This window comes from Ursus arctos, unplaced genomic scaffold (assembly GCF_023065955.2).
Source record: "Ursus arctos isolate Adak ecotype North America unplaced genomic scaffold, UrsArc2.0 scaffold_17, whole genome shotgun sequence".
Taxonomy (NCBI): domain Eukaryota; kingdom Metazoa; phylum Chordata; class Mammalia; order Carnivora; family Ursidae; genus Ursus; species Ursus arctos.
Genome location: NW_026622841.1, coordinates 12,538,506 through 12,549,008, shown reverse-complemented (window position 1 = coordinate 12,549,008; position 10,503 = coordinate 12,538,506).

Sequence of the window (10,503 nt, the reverse complement as noted above, 5' to 3'; positions counted from 1 at the left end):
TGCTTGTGTTCCCTCTTTCGCTGGCTCTCTCTGTGCCAAATAAATAAATAAAATCTTAAAAAAAAAAAAGAAGCAAAATCAGCAACACCATAAATTAAATTACAGCATATACTTAGAGGGTGAAGAATAAACACTTCACACAATAAGCAGCAGTATGGGGTCTTCAGGAGGTCTGCTGAGCTGTGGCCAGCTTCAGCCCTCCAAATTAGGGTGAGAGACCTACGGGGCAGGGCAGGGGCTACAGAAGGTCATTTGCTCCAACTGTCTAATTTGCATTTGAAGAAAATGAGGCCTAGAGGATTTTCTCAAGATTTGTCCAGTCAATGGGGACTAGTCATTTGACCTCATTCAGAAGGACGTAAGAGACATGGTCTCTATGTCCTGTCCCAGAACCCTCCTGGAACCGCTAGTCCAACCTGTTCCTTTCCTTTTCTCCTCCAACTCTCACCTTTTCTCTCCCCACCACACATCTCTATTTAGATCCTTTCACATTGACTTCTAGCTTCTCCCACCCTTCTTTTTTGTCTTTTTACCACAGAATTTTTTAGTATCCTTTTACTTATTGAATCAAGTATTGTTTCGAATCTTCTTTTATTTTATAGGTAGATATGTTAAATATTTTATCTTTATCTCTCCAAGAGGGAGACATTAATTAAACTTCTTGGTGACCTTGTATTTACTCTGTGAAATACCAGCCCTCCTACCAACACTCCCTCCCCAAAGGACTTCCTGCTATCCCTCCTCCAGATTCTTCCAGTGGATCCAAGCCCTGGAATAGTTCTTTTCTTTTTTTCTTTTTTTTCTCTTTTCCTCCTCTTCTTTCTTTCTTCCTCTTCTCCCCTCCCTCTCCTCTGCCCTCTCCTTTCCTCGCCCCTCCCCTCCCTTCCCCTTCCCTCTTCTCCAAATAAGACTATTATATACACAAGCCTCAGATAATAGCAGCACATAATATTCACCATTTTCTGCTGTCAGCATTACTCAGTATACTGGTTGAAAATCTAAAAATAACACAACTGTACAGTAACGCCCAACTGTCAACCTATGTATTCTCTATATAAGGCTTTCTTTGCAAAGCCGAAGTTTGCCTCCCCATCCCGCTAATACAAGCACCATGGAATGTAGTCTCCAAGAAACATGGAAATGGAGAGAGTGGTGCCAGGCCAGGGTGGAGGGCTGATGATTTTTTGAGAGACTGAGAAAGTCAGGAAGAAGACCAGCATGCATGTTCTTAAATTCAGGGCCTGTGGCTGTCAGAGGAGGGGTTTAGTGGAGTTCACAGATGCATCAGATGTTCCTGGTTTTGGCGCCATGGATGTTCCATTTCACTTCAGACCCAATCAACCACAACTCCAGCCAAGGCCTAGCCAGAGAGGCAGCTGAATGGGGACTACAGTTCCAAGACAGAAGCTGTAGTGTCCATAGATGAAAGAGAGATATTTCCTGGGATAAAGGGGAATAAGCAGCAGACATTAGACAGCTGTGGAAGAAAGCACTCGTCTTTATCAGTGACAAAGATGCTGCACTGAAAAATCTGAATTACTGATAGAAACTCAGAATTTCCTGTAATTAATAAGTAGCAAGGGCTACTCTGTTAACTATTTTTACTATTTACTTATATTTATAACAAGAATATCAAAAGCCTTCTGAAACATGGTGGAGGACCATTTGCAAAGCTTGGATGTCTCAGTAGGATCCGTCTAGCCAAGTTCAGGTCTCCCGTACTGTCACCGCAGGACAGATCCCTGATGGCAGCTGCTTTGTGGTGTTCCCTACTAGTTGCGGCAAGTGGGAACAGTGCCCGGCTCATAGCACGTCCTCCATAGGTGTTGAATATCCAAGTAAGGTTTTTGACAAATTGCTGATGAGGAAGACTTAGAAATGAAGGCCGGGAACCACCATCTGTCATTCCTCCTTTGTCATGTACAGTCATGTTTGCCAACTATACATGTTCCACACAATGAGATCAGCTAATCATTGACTCAATTCATAAAGTTCCAAATGGAAGGATTTTATAGTAGAAAATTGAACTGGCTTATTCCCAGAACAGGCACAGCATTACTATTGTAAAAAATTATAAACTTTTTAATAGAGCAATTTTAGTTTACAGAAAAATTGGGCAGAAAGTACAGAGGTTTCTCTCTGTATTCTCCATAGTATTGCCTGTTGTTGACTTGAATTAGTGTGGTACATTTGTTATATTTGATGAGTAGATCTTGATACATTATTATTAACTAAAGTCCATAGTTTATCTTAGAGTTCAGTCTGTGTTACACAGTTCTATTGACTTTGGTAAATGCCTAATGTCACATGTCCACCATTACAGTATCATACAGAAAATTTTCAGTGCCCTAAAAGTTCTGTCCTCCAGATATTTATCCTTCCCTCCCTGTCTACCCCCTGGAAACCACTTATCTTTTTAGTCTCTGTAGTTTTGCCTTTTCCAAAATATCATATACTTGAGATGTATTTAACCTTTTCAGATTCGATTTTTTTCACTTAATCATATCCATTTAAGATTCCTCCATGTCTTTTCATGGCTTAATAACTCATTTCTCTTTACTGCTAAGTGATAATCCATTATATGAATGTACCACAGTTTGCTTATCCCTTCACCTGTTAAAGGACATCTTTGTTGCTTCAGTTTTTGGCAATTATGAATAAAGCTTCTATAAACATTTGTGTGTAGGTGTTTATGTGGATATAAGTTTTCAACTCATTTGGGTAAATACTGAGAAATATGATTGTTGCATCATGTGGTATAACTATGTTTAGCTTTGTTAAGAAATTGCTGCCAAACTGTCTTCCAAAATGGCAGTACCGTTTTGCATCTCCAACAGATGAGAGTTTTTGTTGCACCATATCTTCACCAGCCTTTGGTGTTGTCAGTGCTTTTGATTTTAGCCATTCTAGTAGATGTGTGGTGGTGTCTCCTCTGAATTTGCAATTCCCTAATGGCAAATAATGTTGAGTACCTTTTCATATGCTTATTTGTCATCTGCATATCTTCTTTGGTGAGATCTGTTCAGATCTTTTGCCCCCTTTTGAATTATATTGTTTGTTTTTCCTATAATAGAGTTTTAAGAGTTCTTTGTATATTTTGAATAAAGTCCTTTATCAGATATGTGTTTTGTAAATACTTTCTCCTAGTCGGTAGGATTGTCTTCTCATTCTCTTAACAGTATCTTTGGCAGTGCAGAAGTTTTAAATTTTAATGAAGCCAACTTACCAAATTCTTGCTGGGATAATGCTTTTGGTGTTGTATCTAAAAACTCATTACTAAACCCAGGGTCACCAAGATTTTTTCCCTATATTCTAGCTGTTTTATAGCTTCGATTTTACATTTAGGTCTGTGATGAGTTTTGAGGTAAGTTTTAGGACAGGTGTAAAGTTAGTATCTAAGTTCATCTTTAAAATGATTGACCAGTTATTCCAGCATCATTTGTGGAAAAGACTATGCTTTCTCCATTAAATTACTTTTGCTATTTTTGTCAAGTTCAGTTGCTGTTATCTGTATGGGTCCATTTCTGGCTCTCTGTTATGTTCCATTGATGTATTTGTCTATTCTTTCACCAACAGTACATTGTTTTAATTACTGTTGCTTTATAGAAAATTTTGAAGACAGGTAGTATCATTTCCCTCATAAAGTAGACTTTGATTTTCTTTTTCAGTGTTGTGTTGGAGGTATGTCAGAACTAGTAGGTAAATAAGTGCTGCAGAATCTAATGCATAGCATAGTGATTATAGTTAACAATACTATGTTATAAACTTCAAAGTTGCTGGGACACTAAATCTTAATTGTTCCCTATAAAAAAAGATGATAATTATATGACCTGGTAGAAGTGTTAGTTTAGCTGAAGCTACAGTGGTAATCATATTACAACATATAAATATATCAGCATGTTGCACACCTTAAACTTATACAATGTTGTACGTCAATTATATTTCGATTAAAAAAAAGAATAAGCTTCCCATAGCTATATTCTTATATTAAAAAATATTGTGTTGGTTATTCTGGATCTTTTGCCTTTCCACATAAAGTTTAGAATCAGTTTGTAGATGTCCACCAAATAAATTGCTGGGATTTTTATTAGGAAATTTCTTGAGTCTCTAGATGAAGATGGGAAGAACTGACATCTTAACAGTATTGACTCTCCGTATCTATGAATGTGGAATATCTGTTTATTTAGATCTTTGATTTCTCTCACCAGAATTTTGTAATTTTCCTCATATAGGTCTTATAATATTTTGTTAGATTTACATCCGAATATTTCATTTTGAGGCCTGCTTATATAAATGGTGCTTTGTTTTTAATTTCAAATTCCAATTGTTCATTGCTAGTATATAGGAAAGAAAGAATTTACTTTTCCATGTTAACAAAATTTTTGACACATTCTAATGTTTAAAGCAAGTCACAGAGGGAGAGACTACAGAAAGTATGAATATTGAGTTTCTTTGAGGGCCACTGGTGTAAGAGATCCCCACATTGGAGAAGTGATTTGTACACATGACTATTAGACAACCACTAGACTTCTTTCATTCATGCCCTAAGTTGTATGGTACTGGTGAGGTCGTACAAGTCAATTTCTAGTGTGGGTAGAGGAGGCTTTGTGGATGAGACCCAAACTGAAAATGCTAGTGCCGAAACCCTCTCCATGGGCAAAGAACTGGGATTTGCAATGTATTTTCCAGGTTCTTCTTGACTGTGTCAGGGCCTCTAAGGTTTAGTGACCTCCTCCTGGTTTGTAAATTATGTCTGAAAGAGTATTATTTTAAAAATTAAATCTAAGCCTAACACCCTTTGAGGATGTCTTTAAGCTAATTTTGAAGAAGAAGAATAAATAGGAAAGACCAGTCTACTCTGTTATAAGATGTATTATATAGATAATCAAGATTGTGTGGTCTTGGCCGAGGGATAATCACAAAGATCAATGGAATTAGAACTGAGAATCCAGACATAAACCCACACAAATAGTGGCTAGTAGATTCTTGACAAAGGTTCAAAAACAATTCAGAAGGATAGCCTTTTCAACAAATGGTGATGGAGAAATTGGACATCCATAGATACTCCCCTCTAAAAAATGAAGGAGAAAAGAAAGAATCTTAAATTCCACATATGAGTGAAATCGTATGGTATTTGTCTTTCTCTGACTTATTTTGCTTACATGATACCCTCTAGCTCCATCCATGTTGTTGCAGATTTAAGAACAAAACAAAAGAACATAGAAACTAAGGGACAGATTCTTAACTATACAGAACAAACTGATGGTTACCAAAGGGGCAGGGGTGGGGGATGGGTTAAAGAGGTGATGGGGATTAAGGAGGGCACTTGTGATGAACACCATATGGTGTCAAATGGAAGTGTCGAATCACTAAATTCTACTCCTGAAACTAATATTACATTGTATGTTAACTAACTGGAATTTAAATAAAAAGTTGGAAGAACAAAAAAAAGAAAAAAAGCTTGACCCAAACCTCATGCAAAAATTAACTCAAAATTGACTTTTAAATGTAAATGTAAAAGTATGAAACTTTTAGGAAAAAAATAGAAAATATTTGGGATCTAGGGCTAGGCAAAGAATTTGTAGACTTAACAACAAAACATGATCAGTAAAAGGAAAAAAATTGGTAAATTGGACTCTTGAAACTAAAAACTTTCCCTCTGTGGAAGTGCCTTTGAAGAGGATGAAAAGTCAAATCCAAGTATCTAACAAAGTAGTAGGTTCTAGAATATATGAAGATCTTTCAAATCTCAGTATTAAAAACCAAACCATCCATTAGAAAATGGCAAAGACATGAAGAGACATTTCAAGGGAGAGCATATTCAGATAGCAAATAAGCACATGAAAAGATGTTCCATATCATTAACTGTAAGGGAAATGCAAACTAAAGCTGCAGTTTGGTATCACTACACATTTATCGGAACACCTGAAATAAAAAATAACCACAGCAAATACTGGCAAGGACGTGGAGAACTAGCTCACTTATACACGCTGGTGGAGTGCTAAATGGTATGGCCACTCTTGAAAAACAGTTTGGCAAGTTATAACACACACACACACACACACACACACACACACACACACAAACACACATGAACCCCTAAACTAAACATGAAATTGTGACCCCCAAAGTAGGCACTATCTCAGGGAGATTAAAAACTTACATTCACATAAAAACTTGTATGTAAATATTTACAGCAGTTTTATTTGTAATGTCTACAAATTGTAAGCAGCCCAGATGTCCTTCTATCAGGGAATGGCTAAACATACTGTGGTATATCCATACCATGGGTATCACTCAGAACTGAAAAGGAACAAACTATTGATAAATGCAACAACCTGGATGGCACTCCAGAGCATTACTCTGATTGAAAAAATGGCAATCCCAAAAGATTACATACTGTACAATTCCATTTCTATGCCATTACTGAAATGACAAAACTCTAGAAATGGAGAACAGATTAGTTGTTACCAGGGTTTAAGGATGAGCCTAGGGCGGAGTGAGTACGATTTTAAAAAGACAACGTGAGGAATACCTGTGGTGGTGGAAATATTCTGTATCTTGACCTTACTAATGTCAGTATACTGGTTGTGATACTGTACTACAGTTTTGCAAGGTGCTATCGTTGGGAGAAACTGGGTAAAGCATATGTGAGAACTCTGTGTATTAACAACTGCATTTGAGTGAGCCTACAGTTATCTCAAAATGAAAAGTTTAAAATAGAACACTATTATTAATGTATAATTTAAGTATAGTGAAGTGTTCAGATCAGTCAGTTTAATCCATTTTGTCTAATACATTCACTCAGGTGTATGCCCCTTCCCAGGTAATCCTGCCCTAAGAGGAGCAACCACTGTTGTGGTTTTGATTTTATGTATTTAACCATATGTACTTACCATATACCTATGTAGTTTCTCGTTCCCTCAGTCTGGCTTCTTTCACTCAGCATAATGCTTTTCAGATTGACCCACTGTTATTGTGTGTATTGGTAGTTTGTTTCTTTTTAATGCTTTGTAGTGTTCCAGTTACAGATGCGTCCTAGTTTGTTCCCACTTGTTGGACATCTAGTGTTTAGGTCTTACGTTTAAAGCTACTGTCAACATTCTTGAAAAAGACCTGTGGTGGAAATAATGTTTTCATTTCTCTTGGATAAACACTTTGGAGAGGAATTTTTAGATCGCAAGTTTAGCTTTTTAAGAATCTGACCCTTTTCCCAAAGTGGCTGTACCATTTTACACCCCCACCAGCACTATAGGAGAGTTCTGGTTGCTCCACACCTTCATCAACATTTGGTAGAGTTGGTCTTTCTTATTTACTCATTCTAGTGGCTATGAAGTGATAGGTCTTTGTGTTTTAATTTGCATTTCTCTAATGCCTAATGATATCGAGCACTTTGTTATGTGTTTATTCACCTTTCATACCTATTCTTCAGTGAAGTGTTCAAAAGAACTCTTCTTTTGAAAGAGTTGCTTTATGTCAGGAAATATTTGGCCATTTATATCTCTTTAGCTTTTTGGTTTGTAGGTGTTTCTGTGTTCCATGGACCTCCACTTTTTTCAGGTGTATGCATGGTGAATATTTTCCCCTCATGTGTGACTTGCCTAGTTTTAAGTAGTGAATTCTTCTTGACTTACCTGAGTTGCTTATTATAGTTGAAAGGCTCTTTCTGTGTCTAGTGGAAAATTAAAAAAATAGCATCGTTGATTATTTTTCTTGGGTCTATGCCTCATGCTCTTTCCATTTTGTCTCTGGGTCTTTGTTGGTTCTTCTACCTGCATTGCATCTTGCCTCTTTATATCTCTTTGGGTAGCTTTTCTTATCAGCTTTTCTCTCTTTTCTCTAACAATAGCCACTTGTCCATTTTTTTCTTTTTTTTAGTACTACCTTTGGTATCCAGATCTGCATCAAGCCGCCTTATGGACCTTTCTTAATTCTATGTCTAGTTCAAGTAAATGCCGGTAAATGTATATATTTACTATAGTCTCTCAAGAAAATGCCAAAGAGGTGGGGTTTCCAGATAAAATATACAGAACACCCAGTTAAATTTGAATTTCACATAATGCTTTCTTTAGTGGAAATATGTGCTATACATAGTATAAATTTCTTCCATATAATATTTGGGATATACTTATACTGTAAAATTATTCATATAACTGGGTATCCTGTATTTTTACTTGCTAAATTTGGCTACCCAAAGAAGCAGGATGACATAATGCAAATGAAAATTCCAGAAGTTAACATTCTCCGTCCCTTTCCATCTCCCACAACATAGAGCAGATGGTCCCAAAGTTTTCCCTACCCTCTCTTCCATGCTAAGCTCCCAAGAACAGCTAACTCAGGCTAAACAGGGTCTGCTTTGTCCAGATTCCACAGTACATCTTTTACTTTTTGTTTTGTACTCACTTTCGCCCTTCACTCGTTATCTCCATTGAAACCACAGATTCTGGTCCTGGCTCAACTGCTCTTTTAACCTCCTTCCTCTGGGAAGGTTGTAAATACTTATCATTCATTGTTTTTCCCTTGTTGGAATAGGCTAAAGTCACAGATAAAAAGTTCTGCAACTTTGCTTTTTCTAGCATTCTTACGTCACAACTTCTCTTCAAGGGTGTGTTCTTTTCTAGTATGTTCTGCAATGCATTACAGCCTAGATTCTTCCCTTAGAACAACATTAAGGCAACTTCCGTTAAGATTACTTATGCCCTCTTGGTTGCCTCCAGGTTCTTTCTTGAAATTTTCCTTTAACTTCTGATGGAGGCCGTCATCAAGATGGCCTGCTTAAGGTGAGGGAGTAACTGGGGACTGAAATCCAGCATGTACTCTGCTCTCCAGCCCATGCTAACTGTCCTAGGCTAAGAGGTCCAAAAATTAACACTCTTACTTCATCTGAGTCCTAAAAATATTGAGAGCAAGTTGAAGAATTCAGGCAGATGGAGAATAAAATATTTATTACAGGTCAAGATAGGTTGAAAGACAGGATTAGATATGAGCCAACAATGGATTCTAATTCTGGTCTGCTGAAATAGACAGATATACAACCTAGTCATAGAAATTACTGGACCCTCAACGTGGAGCACTGCCCCAAGAGGAACCTAGGGCAAGAGGAAAAGACCAGAGTGTGCACTTCCTTTGGATCGCCAGTGCTCCCCATGAGGAAACTGGCAGCTTCTTTCCCAAACCTACCCACAGGCAATGTCATGGATTAGATGTGTTGGACACCTATTGTGAACCACTTTATGTGCTGTCACCCCACTTCCTATTCTAGCTGCTAGTGAGCCTGTCAGTTCTGCACAGGCTTTGAATGCCTTTGTGCACTGCAACCTGAAAATACCTCTGTCCACATCTTGCTTCTAGCTCCAGGGCTTTTCTGATGCTTCGTTGTGGGATGGGCATGCTTGACATGTGTTCAAATACAACCTGAGTTTGCACCCAAGAGTCACCTTTGACCAATGGGGATGAAAGCTGGTAGATTAAGTGCTTCCCTCATTTTTCCTCTATGTGGACCGTTCTGAGATACATTTTAGAAGGTTCATGGGAGCAGGTACCAGTGGCTAGCTCAATGTATTAGCTTTCCCTCTTTTCCTATACCACTTGTTTCTCTTTTATTCCCTGAGATCACTTCCTGCATTAATTCCAGGCCTGCAAGACTTTGTCTATGGCTCTGTTTTCAGAGAAGCCAGGCTGAGACACTAGGGAAGGAGGGGTGGGTGAAAGAGTAAAGAGAGGCAAAGAGTGTTATGTTAATAGGTGTCCTTCCATCTGGAAGAAAAAATCAAATGGAGTGTAAGAAGTTCTTCTCGAGTGGGTAAAATAACAGGGTTTCCATCTAGACTAAGGATGAAAAAGATATTCTTTGATCAGTACAATTCTTAGATAGTAAGAAAGCTAAGAAAATTAGTCTTTTTCTTACTGGATCTGAAAGGAGACGAAAACAAGTTGAAGAGGTGGAAGGTGAGCCCTAACCATGGATATGAGGCTTCCAAGTGATGGAAACCCCCAGTCAGGAGGAACTCACATTGGAAAACACTTGCTCTGAGAAAAAAAAAAAAAAAAAAAAAAAAAAAAAAGAAGACTGGACAGATTTAGGACTTTTCTTAGTTCTGTGTGATTAGTTGTATACAACTGTTTTTATGAGAATCTTATGGGCATAGTGGATATTAGGGCTGTAATTTTAAATCTACTTCCTCTAGTTCTTGTGTCTTTTACAATAGTTGAGGTGTTTTTGTTTTTAGGTTTTATTTTTTAAGTGATTTCTACACCCATTGTGGGGCTTGAACTCACAACCCTGAGATCAAGAGTCTCATGCTTTTCCAACTGAGGCAGGCAGGTGTCCCTAGAATGGTTGAGTTTGACTAAAGGAGATCCTAGTGCGCATCTATGATGTGCAGAAAAATCACTGGCCGTAAAAGACTTTCTGTTGTCATAAGTGCAGTATGGTCTGCCATCATAGTTGAAGTTTGGGCAGTGGTATCCCCCTGGGGAGGCTGGGCTGTGTATTACATGGGC